Below are 12681 nucleotides of genomic sequence, written 5' to 3'. Positions count from 1 at the left end.
TGCTGACACCTTTTCAGGACCTATCTATCTCTGTCTTAAATATGCTCGAAAACTTAGCCACCATTACCTTCGCCGAGATTAACCCCTCTCTGACTGAAGAAATTCCTTCTCATCTCAGTTCTAAAGGAATGTTCCTTGAAACTGAGGCTGTGCTGTTGTGTCCTAGTCTCTCCTACTAGTGGAAACATTTTATCTATGTCCACTCTATCCAGGCATCTCAATACTCTACAAGTTTCAATCAGATCCCTCCTCATCTTTTTAAACTCCATCAAGTACAGACTCAGAGTCCTCAACCATTTTTTATATTACAAACCCTTCATCCCTGGGATCATTCTTGTATACCTCCTCCTGGCCATCCCCATCGCCAGCAAATCCTTTTTTAGACATGGGGCCCAAAACTGTTCATAATATTCTAAATGCAGTCTGACTAGAGCCTGACAGTCTCAGCAGTACATTTCTGCTCCTGCATTCTAGCCATCTTGAAATGAATGCTAACATTACATTTGTCTTCCTAACTGTGCCAACTCAGCCTGCATGTTAACTTAAAAGAATCCTGAATTAGGATTACCGAGTCCCCTCGGATTTCTGAGCCTTTCCCCATTTAGAAAATGACCTATGCCTCTATTCCTCCTACCAAAATGAATAACCTTACACTTTCCAACATTGTATTCCAGTTCTGCTTCCTCAACACTACCTGTCTCTCCATCTATCTTTGTGTCATCTACAAACTTAGCAACAATACCCTCAGTTCCTTCATCCAGTTTGTTAATATATAATGTGAGTAGTTAAAGTCCTACCATTGTCTCCTGTGGAACTCTACTAATCACCAGCTGCCATCCTGAAAAAGAGCCCTTTAACCACACTCTCTGCCTTCTGCCAGTCAGCCAATCATTTAACCATGCCAGTAGTTTGCCCCTAACACCCTGAGCTCTTATCTTAATCAATAGCTTCCTGTGCAGCACCTTGTCAAAGGCATTCTGGAAACCTAAATAGATCATGTACATTGGCTTTCCATTATCTGACCTGCTCTTGCAAGTACTTCGCAATCTCATCATTAATAATGAATGCTAAAGTCTTACCAATGACTGAGGTCAGGCTAACCAGTCTATAGTTTCCAATTTCTGCCAACCTCTCATCTAAAACATCATTTTCCAGTCCTCTGTGACTCTATCTGACTCCATTGATTCCTGAGAGATCACCACCAATGACTCTACAATCTCTTCAGATATCTCCTTAAGAACCCTGGGATGTAGTCTATCTGGTTTGGATGATTTATCCACCTTTAAACCTTTCAGCTTCCCCAACACCTTCTCCTTAGTGATGTCCACAGGATGAGGGAGACAACATAAGCTAGTTGTTATACTTGATTAAGCGACATAGTTTAAGTACAGAAAGCCATTGTATTCATACCAAATGCACATACATTGCCAGAACTGTTTGTTGTTGAAGGCCACGCAGTTCTGCAAAACTATCAGGTTAATGTCAAGAGTAGCTCCATACTACCACCATGAGCTCTCAGTAAGGATGGAATTTTGAGAGTGGATGGTGAGAAAATAACTTGTGTATATTTGTTCTGATGAACCTACATGTCATAGACAGGCTACTACATATTTCTGTCTTCTTCCTTTTGCACTGAGTACAAATCAGAGAATTTTCCCAAAATTCTCCCTACAATAATCTTTCAATCAAAGAATGCACTTACGGTTGTTATCCAAAATCTCACACCACACATCCTCCCTAACCCATCCCATACCTTTCAATAATCCTCACGGGTTAGAGCAAGCTGCCTATTTATAATCTATTGGCACCAGCCACAAGAGGTATCCACAGATGAATCTTCTGTTCAACTTTGTGTTCCTTTTTTCAGTACATGGCTGTTGCAAACTAATTTTGTCTTAAGTGACAAATAATCCGATGTAATATGCTGTTGCATTTAAGTTATTTATTTGATACTTAAACACAGTTAAACATTACTTTGGCAATGGATATGGCTCAGGAGGTTTTAAAAAATGAGGAAGACGAGTTTGAAATGGGAATTTCAAAATAAACCTACAGGTTAAAAATACCCCCTTCTTGATCATTGCTTTAAATGTAGATAAAATTCTCTCAGTTGGGAGTAAAAGGTCAAGAGAATGGGACAGGTATGCAACCAGCGACGGTTATGAAAAATATGGTTCTGAAACACTGATAAGTTGATCAATTTGAAATTCTGTTCAGTGTTGCATAATTAGAGTCTGTGGTGTGGGTTATACATATGAGTTTCTGGATTAGTGGTGCTGGAAGAGCACAGCAATTCAGGCAGCATCCGAGGACAGGCAAAATCGACGTTTCGGGCAAAAGCCCTTCATCAGGAATAAAGGCAGAGAGCCTGAAGCATGGAGAGATAAGCTAGAGGAGGGTGGGGGTGGGGAGAGAGTAGCATAGAGTACAATAGGTAGGTGGGGAAGGAGATGAAGGTGATAGGTCAGAGAAGAGAGGGTGGAGTGGATAGGTGGAAAAGGAGCTGGGCAGGTCGGACAAGTCCGGACAGGTCGAGTTACTGGAAGTTAGAAACTAGGATGAGGTGGGGGAAGGGGAAATGAGGAAACTGTTGAAATCCACATTGATGCCCTGGGGTTGAAGTGTTCCGAGGCGGAAGATGAGGCGTTCTTCCTCCAGGCGTCTGGTGGTGAGGGAGCGGCGGTGGAGGAGGCCCAGCACCTCCATATCCTCGGCAGAGTGGGAGGGGGAGTTGAAATGTTGAGCCACTGGGCGATTTGGTTGATTGATGCGGGTGTCTCTGAGATATTCCCTAAAGCGCTCTGCTAGGAGGCGCCCAGTCTCCCCAATGTAAAGGAGACCGCATCGGGAGCAATGGATACAATAAATGATATTAGTGGATGTGCAGGTAAAACTTTGATGGATGTGGAAGGCTCCTTTAGGGCCTTGGATGGAGGTGAGGGAGGAGGTGTGGGCACAGGTTTTACAGTTCCTGCGGTGGCAGGGGAAAGTGCCAGGATGGGAGGGTGGGTCGTAGGGGGGTGTGGACCTGACCAGGTAGTCACGGAGGGAACGGTCTTTGCGGAAGGCGGAGAGGGGTGGGGAGGGAAATATATCCCTGGTGGTGGGGTCTGTTTGGAGGTAGCGGAAATGTCGGCGGATGATTTGGTTTATGCGAAGGTTGGTAGGGTGGAAGGTGAGCACCAGGGCCGTTCTGTCCTTGTTGCGGTTGGAGGGGTTGGGTCTGAGGGCAGAGGTGCGGGATGTGGATGAGATGCGTTGGAGGGCATCTTTAACCACGTGGGAAGGGAAATTGCTGTCTCTAAAGAAGGAGGCCATCTGGTGTGTTCTATGGTGGAACCGCTCCTCCTGGGAGCAGATACGGCGGAGGCGGACGAATTGGGAATACGGGATGGCATTTTTGCAAGAGGTAGGGTGGGAAGACTCCCCACCCCCACCCTCCTATAGCTTATCTCTCCATGCTTCAGGCTCTCTGCCTTTATTCCTGATGAAGGGCTTTTGCCCGAAACGTCGATTTTGCCTGTCCTCGGATGCTGCCTGAATTGCTGTGCTCTTCCAGCACCACTAATCCAGAATCTGGTTTCCAGCATCTGCAGTCATTGTTTTTACCTTATACATATGAGTGCCATTTAAAGAGCTGCACATTACCAACAAAAACACTAGCTGTCTAATGTGCTTCTTTTCACTTCTACCTTCTCTGGACAAAAAGAACCAGAAATGACATCACCCACCTTAAGAAACCAAGACCTACAAATAGAGAGGTGGGACATACCACCAGCACTTCACCAGAGATTCTCACTGATGAGGTTACCTTGTATGGTGACGAAACATCTGAAAACAAATCTTCTAGCTCAGCGAGCTAACTTACATACTTATCATCAACCTGAACTACAAATCTTCTCATGAAAAGAAAATCTTCCTTTTAAAACATTTTGTGACTAAAAATGGGATTGATAGCTGACTGAATTGTGTCCATTTGGTCTGAGTTTGCTCTGTGAATTCCACTGTTTTAAAATTGTATGTCCATATACTTTATGAAGGAACAAGAATATCTCAATCAACGACAATGCATTCAAAATCTCCTTCCACTATCAGAAAACTCCATTTCTTAACCTTTGATTGGCACTGACCTGTATTGAGGTTTTCAAGCTGAAATTTTCCAAATGCATCTATTTAGCTGGACCTAGAAGAAAAATAATACATTACAGATCACACAAAGGAATTATTCTGCATCATATTTAACGCTCAGCCTGAGTAAGCTGATTGTCACATGTCTTACTGCAACATAATGACTCTGTGATGCCATAACCTGGACAGTTTAAGCAAGACCAATGAGTAATGTCAGAACCACGAGAAAAACAGTAGACTTCCCTGATTTATTTTGTGTTGCTATGGATATTGCTAAGTAACTTTCATTTGCTGAGACATGGACTATTTTCAAAGCCTTCATGCAATGAGCATGCTTGCTCACATCATCTGAGCTGCCTCAATGGGAGAAGTTGGCTTATCTTGAGTTCTTGTAGACATAATCACAGACATTCTGTCACGGTAAAAAGGATCCACAAGAGAAGGTGAAATGATTGAAAAACCTCTTAAAAACCTCACCAAAGCTTTGTCATTAATCAGCAAATGAAAGCCTCAAACTTCAAGAGACAAATGACTACATCAAATTTATGTTATTTTTGTAAGTGATCACTCAAATTAGGGTGGAATGCGGTGACTTAGATGTCAATCAGATTTCAGGCTTTTGTGTGAAGGTTCAAATCATTGTGGCAACATTTGAAAATTAATGCACATGGATGAACAAAACATCACAGAGGAGATCATTCAGTACCTCATCGCTGTGCTGATCAAAAATGAGAGTGATTCCATCTAATCCCATTTTCCAGCTCTTGGCCAATCATTCTGTAGATTACTGAAACTCAATCACATATTCAAGTGTCTTTTTTGAAAAAAAATAAAATGAGGGTTTCTGCCTCTGCTTTACTTATTTTGTGCATCATGCACTCATAACGCTGAGAGATGCCAGAGCTAGGATATAGTGAAACAGTCCAACCTTGGGTAATGCCACTGCTGACTCTCAAGCTGACTCCAGCACAGTTAGCTCGAGGTCAAAGCCTGGTCTTTGCTTCTTTGTGGCACTAGGACATTGACTGCACCAATCTGTGATGTGCTTCTATTTCCAATGGCAAGCTTTGTGCTAAGGACACAGAAGGACCATGAACTATGCAGCAACTTCTTTTTAAACAAATAAACACTTACAGCAGAGCACACAGTCAACTCTTAATGTGCCGCAGTAGCTTGGCACCAATGTACAAACACAAAAAGCACTGGTAAAGCTGGCCCTAGTTAAACCTTAACAGTAATCATTTCCATCTTGCCTTATAATTCATTTTTGCATTCCATACTCAAACTCAAATGTGGCTGTAAAATCCCTATTCCATCACCTTCTGTAAACAGGTTTCACAGTTACTGACCTCATGTAACCCAAAGAAGGAATATTAAAACCACTAGCTTCGAGTAATGCCTAATGCTTTTGTTGATCACTGAAGCCAAATGATTTTGAGGCTTCTGTTTTTAACAAGGAAAAGAAACACTCATCAATGAATGAATTTATCCTTCATGTCCAGTTTGTCTCATATTGCCGGAAGCATAATAACATGCTTGGTAAGCTTGAACAGGTAGGGCTTAATATTCTTAACTGTTACATCACTCCTCGTGCTTCATTGTTTGTAAACATAAACAGAAGTTGCCAGAAAAGTTCAGCAGGTCTGGCAGCATCTGTGAAGAGAAATCTGAGTTAATGTTTCGGATCCATTGATCCTTCCTCAGAATTGTTCTGACCCATTCTGAGGAAGGGTTACTAGACCTGAAACATTAACTCTGATTTCTCTCCATAGATGCTACCAGACCTGCTGAACTTTTCCAGCAATTTCTGTTTCTGTTTGTGATTTCCAGCATCCGCCGTTCTTTTGGTTTTTATTTCATTGTTTGTAAATGTCACTTTGTTAGAACAATTATAGTCGCTTTGAGCAGGTTAAGTGCCACATTTCTAACCATTTAAGGATTTTGGTGAAGTTTACATCAAGCTTTTTAATTTGAAGTTAGGACAACAGTTCATGCTGGACACACTAAGTTGCCTTTCCTTTCAGCTGTGCACAATATTGAAAACATCCATGTACGTATTCTGGGCATGGTTACTGGGCTTCTAAGTTATTTTCTAATCAACCTGCTCAGAGATGTTAGGACACACCTCCAGAGTAGGTGGGACTTAAACCCAGGCCTCCTGGCTCAGAGGTAAGGACATTGCACTCCTCACTGAGCTGTGAACAACTTGATGCTGAATTGCCTACAATTGTGACAAATACAAAGTCCTGTTATATATTGAAGTTTTACAAACTGTCTAATAATAATAATAATAATAAAGTTGCAATTACTTAGGTCTTTATTCAATATTAATCTGCTTCATGGATGTAATAAAGGCCGGTACTGAGGGAAAAAAATGGATGAGTTATGGGGGCTTGTGGAAATAAGATAGGTGAACAAAAACTTGAAATAAAGGGGTCCTTCCAAGAGTGTTTTGAAAGAAAATAATGTAAGGAAGTGATAAGGGTTAGATTGAAATTTAGGGAGGACATTCCATAAAGTGAGGAATGATAGACAACTTTAGGGTATTAGTGAAATAGATCTTCCAGAGTTGGAGTCAGAAACTACAAGGATAGGGAGAGAATCAGAGCACAGAGAGAATTAAACTTGAGAGTTTAAGATTGGAGGCAACTAATGACCAGGATCAATGTGGACTCAGGGTCTAGGTGAACACTCTGATATAGCTTGGGACTGTAGACAAGGACAGATGATGTGAGTTCAGAATTTTGTTGTAGGGCTGTAAAGGTTATGGAAGTGCAAAAAATAATGGCCTTGTTCTCACAGGATTTAGCTTGAAAAAAGTTCAGATTCATCCAGAAGTGGATAAGCTATCTGATAGAGATTGTGAAGAATTTGAGTTGGCTGTTGGCAGTATAACTGCAAAGGCTAATCACAAAATGGTGCATCAGGTCACCAAAGGTAATACGCGGGTGAAAGAGAGGAGGAGGAGGAGACAAAAACAGATCCTTCATGGAGATAGCTCTGGTGAACAGGAAAGGGATGGAGATGTTTGGTTAATTATATGGGTTAGGGTGGAACCAAGAAAATGACATTCCCTGGAAGTGACCTACAAGAGGGGAGATATTGGAGGAAGACTAGGAGATTGATTTCCTCCACACAGCTGAGTGGTCAGGAAGGCAGGGAGTATCACACACAACCTTCTTTCTGACTTTGGTGAGAGATGTGTTGCTGCTGTGGAAGGGGTAGAAGCCGACGACAATCGCACCTAGATCAACTAATATAACAAATTCAATACTAAATGTGAATGGTTTGGTATTAACACCAATCAAAATGATTTCCCGCTTGATTAGAATGGAAGAAACTGGTTATTGTTGAAGATTAAATTAACCCTATTTAGGAACATTAAGAGCAGCAAATCACTCAGGAAGCAGAGAATGCTCATTTACAATATAGGTAGCTGCATGACTCTACACCCTCAGTGTATTAATAACAGGTGGAGGGAAGGTTCACATTGGCTGGAGTTGAAGTGTGGATACCTCTTCATTTAGTGAGAGGCTGCAATTCTAACACTTCGCTCACTTAGTTTTAAGTTGGAAGATATAAAATATAAGCTCTGAGTTTTACATGTCTGCATCCTCACTGCACATTGGAAGCAATCAAGTAAAAATACTTTAGCTGCATCTTGAAATACAGTCAAGCATAAAAATACAGGAAATAATTGAGAGTTATGTTTATATCATGCATTTTCACCATTCAAAAATAGTTCAAGGTACTTCACGTAAGAATCACCACTTGTAAATGTAATGACTGGTGCTATGTTAAGTAGTCATTATTCACAAAGAAACAACAGCAACAAAATCAATGACGAATAAAAGCCCACTCAGAAGGGTCTGAGTGAGGAACATCGGTCAGGAGAAGGACCTATTCAAAATTGTCATCAGTCCTTTACCATCCATCTCAACCATTAGAATTTACTGATTGGAATCCCATACAAATAATGGTAATTATTGACAGCACAATATTCTATCAATTCAACTTAATGCCAGTCTCGTTTATGTATGTAACCACAAAGAGATTCATGAATTCAGAACCTTCTAACTCAGAGAATGGAGCTCTCTCACATGCTCAGAAAGTAGTGTGCTTTCCTTCAAAGATGAGCTTGCCTTTTTCATTGCAATTTTCTCCCACATCATGGACTATTTATTGCACATTCGATCTAACGATGGCCTCTGCCAGTCTGTCTCTAAAACTAGGCATCAGGAACTGTGAAGGGCACTGCTCCTCCACATTTTCTCCATTTCTCTGTGAGGAAGCCTTTGGATTCAAGGAGGTAAAAACAATGACTGCAGATGCTGGAAACCAGATTCTGGATTAGTGGTGCTGGAAGAGCACAGCAGTTCAGGCAGCATCCAAGGAGCTTCGAAATCGACGTTTCGGGCAAAAGCCCTTCATCAGGAATAAAGGCAGTGAGCCTGGAGCGTGGAGAGATAAGCTAGAGGAGGGTGGGGGTGGGGAGAAAGTAGCATAGAGTACAATGGCTGAGTGGGAGAGGGGATGAAGGTGATAGGTCAGGGAGGAGAGGGTGGAGTGGATAGGTGGAAAAGGAGATAGGCAGGTAGGACAAGTCCGGAAGCAAATGTGGCTGTGGTAGCGAATTTGTTTCACGACATGGTTGAAGAGCTTCAGGGCAGAGGAAATGACTTGGGAGTTGCAGTGGGAGAGGGACTCCCTGAGATTCTTGTGGAGAGAGGAGGAAAACTTCTTCAAGGCAGGCATCCTTGCAAGAGGATTCGCAGTAGGATTAAAATCAACGAGGTAAAACAATGACTGCAGATGCTGGAAACCAGATTCTGGATTAGTGGTGCTGGAAGAGCACAGCAATTCAGGCAGCATCCAAGGAGCTTCAAAATCGACTTTTCGGGCAAAAGCCCTTCATCAGGAATAAAGGCAGTGAGCCTGGAGCGTGGAGAGATAAGCTAGAGGAGGGTGGGGGTGGGGAGAAAGTAGCATAGAGTACAATGGGTGAGTGGGAGAGGGGATGAAGGTGATAGGTCAGGGAGGAGAGGGTGGAGTGGATAGGTGGAAAAGGAGATAGGCAGGTAGGACAAGTCCGGAAGCAAATGTGGCTGTGGTAGTGAGTTTATTTCACGACATGGTAATCCTCTTGCAAGGATGCCTGCCTTGAAGAAGTTTTCCTCCTCTCTCTACAAGAATCTCAGGGAGTCCCTCTCCCACTGCAACTCCCAGGTCATTTCCTCTACCCTGAAGCTCTTCAACCATGTTGTGAAACAAACTCGCTACCACAGCCACATTTGCTTTCGGACTTGTCCTACCTGCCTATCTCCTTTTCTACCTATCCACTCCACCCTCTCCTCCCTGACCTATCACCTTCATCCCCTCCCCCACTCAGCCATTGTACTCTATGCTACTTTCTCCCCACCCCCACCCTCCTCTAGCTTATCTCTTCACGCTCCAGGCTCACTGCCTTTATTCCTGATGAAGGGCTTTTGCCCGAAACGTCGATTTCGAAGCTCCTTGGATGCTGCCTGAACGGCTGTGCTCTTCCAGCACCACTAATCCAGCCTTTTGATTCAGTCAGAGTGGGATGAAATGTACTTCACCGATCCATTATGAATGTAATGATAAATTTCCACAACAGGTAGGACTTGAACTCAGATCTTCTAGCCCAACGATAGGGACATTACCACTGTACCACAGCAATGCAAGCTGTGATTGCTTCCTCATTATTGAGCACGCATGCCCTAGCAACCTGAACTGTTGCTACAACAGCCAGATGGGGGCAGCTGGCCAGTATTTGTCTCCAGTTGCTAGACACCACCAGCAACTGTATTAGCTTTTAGCTATGATTCTTGTCCACGTCTGGTTGTGTACTTAACAAAGACTCTTCTCTTCCCTTTGATTTTGAGCTTTGCAAAATTACAATCATCATTTGAGGCAGTTTTATTTTTAATCAAAAGAAAAGTCTCCAAAGTTCGATTTTCGAATGGATTGAGTTAAATGCTATAAGGTGTATCAGAAAAGAAAATTGGTGAATTAATTGTTTTTGACTCCACCTGACCTGACTGCAACTGAAACATTGAGTCCATAACTTCATTCTCATTGAGTGCTTTACATGATAGATACATGCCCTAGTTTTTTTTTTAAGAAAAAACTTTCCAGTGTGGCTTGCAGGTTCAACAAGTTAGTACAAAATGTCAGGCTCACATTAAACCAAATGATTCCAGTGACCACAATTAATAAAGCTGCAATTCACTTGGGGGGGCAAAGACATTTGTACTCTTGGATGCCTTTGAATCCATTGACACTAAATTTTTCTGGCAGTGTAAAGGCAGTCTTAATTAGCAGGGCCAAGTTTCTTCTGACATTTACAAATTAATTAACCCTGGAGAATATGGTGGGGTAAGTAGTTTCATTCTGAAATGTAGGTCAATATCAGGTTTTAATGAAGGATGCTTGCTGTAAATTGGTAAGAACACTTCTCTGGTCTCAAAGGAAGGATTGGTCATCTTGCCATGAGTGGAGGGAATAAGCCACACTGACTACCAGATGAGAAGAGCAATGGCAAACAATGGACACAACCTCCTGAGCTGAAGGTACATAACTGGTGAAATCAGATGACATTGAAGCTGCTCTGTTTGATCAATCAGTAAGTTATTATTATCACTTCCAAATAAATTATTCCTTTATGAAACTTGTAACTTATGGTGCTTGAGTGTACTTGTAATGTGTGATCAGCTCCCGAATATTTATTAAAACAATGAGCATATTTTAAAACCAACACTTTGGGTGGAATTCTACCAAGCCCTGAACAACTTGGCTATGACAACAAATTGGGAGAAGTGCATGAGAACTCAAGTGATGTCTAGCTTGACGTCAGGGGCAACCATCTTCTCAGGGATGAATCTTACCTCTTTTCGGTAAAGTTGCTTTGAATTTTTTGGAGGGATTCTCACTGCGAGGCCTAATGAAATCTTTTGCTGTATGTTACCAAACCTGCCTGATTAACTACCCATCCTGTCTCTATGGCATTCCTTTATCTCCGTTTCTAGCCCCAAATTACTACACATTGTTCCCAAAGCAACACACCATTCAATCAACGCCTGCCAAAAGACCAACATCCCTTGCACCCATATCATTTCCCAAAAGGCTGCTGAACATCTGGACAACTGTTGGCAAACTGGTGACACCCCTCACTAACAACATAGTGGCACAGCAGGAAGAAAACATAAACAATGTTTCCCAGTGGTTCAGGTGTTGAGACAAGACTCTTGCCATGCAGCATCAAGATGCCAATTAACAGAGATTATAGTTTGTATGTTATCACACTCAGCAGCTGCCAATCATTACTGTGCAGCCTCCTATTGTACTACTCAGGTGCCAAGAGGTTGCTGGGCAATTCCAGCTCACTGATTACTCCTCTGTACCACCATGCAGCCGCACTTGGAGTATTGTGTACAGTTCTGGTCACCACATTATAAGAAGGATGTGGAAGCTTTGGAAAGGGTGCAGAGGAGATTTACTAGGATGTTGCCTGGTATGGAGGGAAGGTCTTACGAGGAAAGGCTGATGGACTTGAGGCTGTTTTCATTGGAGAGAAGAAGGTTGAGAGGTGACTTAATAGAGACATATAAGATAATCAGAGCCTTTTTCCAAGTATGGTGACGGCAAGCATGAGGGGACATAGCTTTAAATTGAGAGGTGATAGATATAGGACAGATGTCAGAGGTAGTTTCTTTACTCAGAGAGTAGTAAGGGTATGGAATGCTTTGCCTGCAACGGTAGTAGATTCGCCAACTTTAAGTGCATTTAAGTCGTCATTGGACAAGCATATGGACGTACATGGAATAGTGTAGGTTAGATGGGCTTCAGATTGGTATGACAGGTCGGCGCAACATCGAGGGCTGAAGAGCCTATACTGCGCTGTAATGTTCTATGTTCTATGCTGCGCACCCAGTACCAACACCCCAGGGAACCCACCAGAACAGCAGCTGCATGTGCCCCACATCCATGGACATTGGCATCCAACATGTGGCAGATTCTCATGGCACATCTTCATTTAGAGCGAGCCTCTGCTCTATAAAGCTGTACATCGGCGTGCACTGACAACTATCACTGGAATGTTTACAATCATGGAGAGGCATAGAATGGGTCAGGCTGCAACTCAGGCTGCTCATTTGCTGTCTTTGGGGTCTCATCATTTGGAGTTGTTTGGCTAAGGAAGTGCTGGATGTCTTGAAATTAATAAAAGTGGATAAATCATGGAATACAGGGAGAACTAGCCATTTGGATACAGAACTGGCTCAAAAGTAGAAGACAGAGGGTGGTGGTGCAGGCTGTTTTTCAGACTGGAGGCCTGTGACCAGTGGAATGCCACAAGGATCGGTGCTGGATCCTCTACATTTCATCATTTATATAAATGATTTGGATGTGAGCATCAGAGGTACAGTTAGTAAGTTTGCAGATGACACCAAAATTGGAAGTGTAGTGGACAGCAAAGAAGGTTACCTCAGATTACAACTGGATCTTGATCAGATGGGCTAATGGGCTAAGAAG

The 12681-nt window shown here is 42.6% G+C and overlaps 1 protein-coding gene across 1 annotated transcript in view; it reads right to left on the bottom strand.

Moving 5' to 3' along the window:
- Positions 1–12681, bottom strand: part of chrm3b (cholinergic receptor, muscarinic 3b) — a 746602-nt gene that overhangs the window by 401506 nt on the left and 332415 nt on the right. Inside the window, exon 3 of the mRNA XM_087991240.1 lies at positions 4131–4183. The gene's annotated coding sequence lies outside the window, so the exon portion shown is untranslated. The remainder of the gene's footprint in view (positions 1–4130; positions 4184–12681) is intronic.

This window comes from Chiloscyllium plagiosum, unplaced genomic scaffold (assembly GCF_037043375.1).
Source record: "Chiloscyllium plagiosum isolate Xiang-an unplaced genomic scaffold, Cpla_swu_hap1 HiC_scaffold_10, whole genome shotgun sequence".
Lineage (NCBI taxonomy): Eukaryota > Metazoa > Chordata > Chondrichthyes > Orectolobiformes > Hemiscylliidae > Chiloscyllium > Chiloscyllium plagiosum.
Note: the sequence above shows the minus strand (reverse complement) of the source record. Positions and strands in the feature narration are given on the sequence as shown.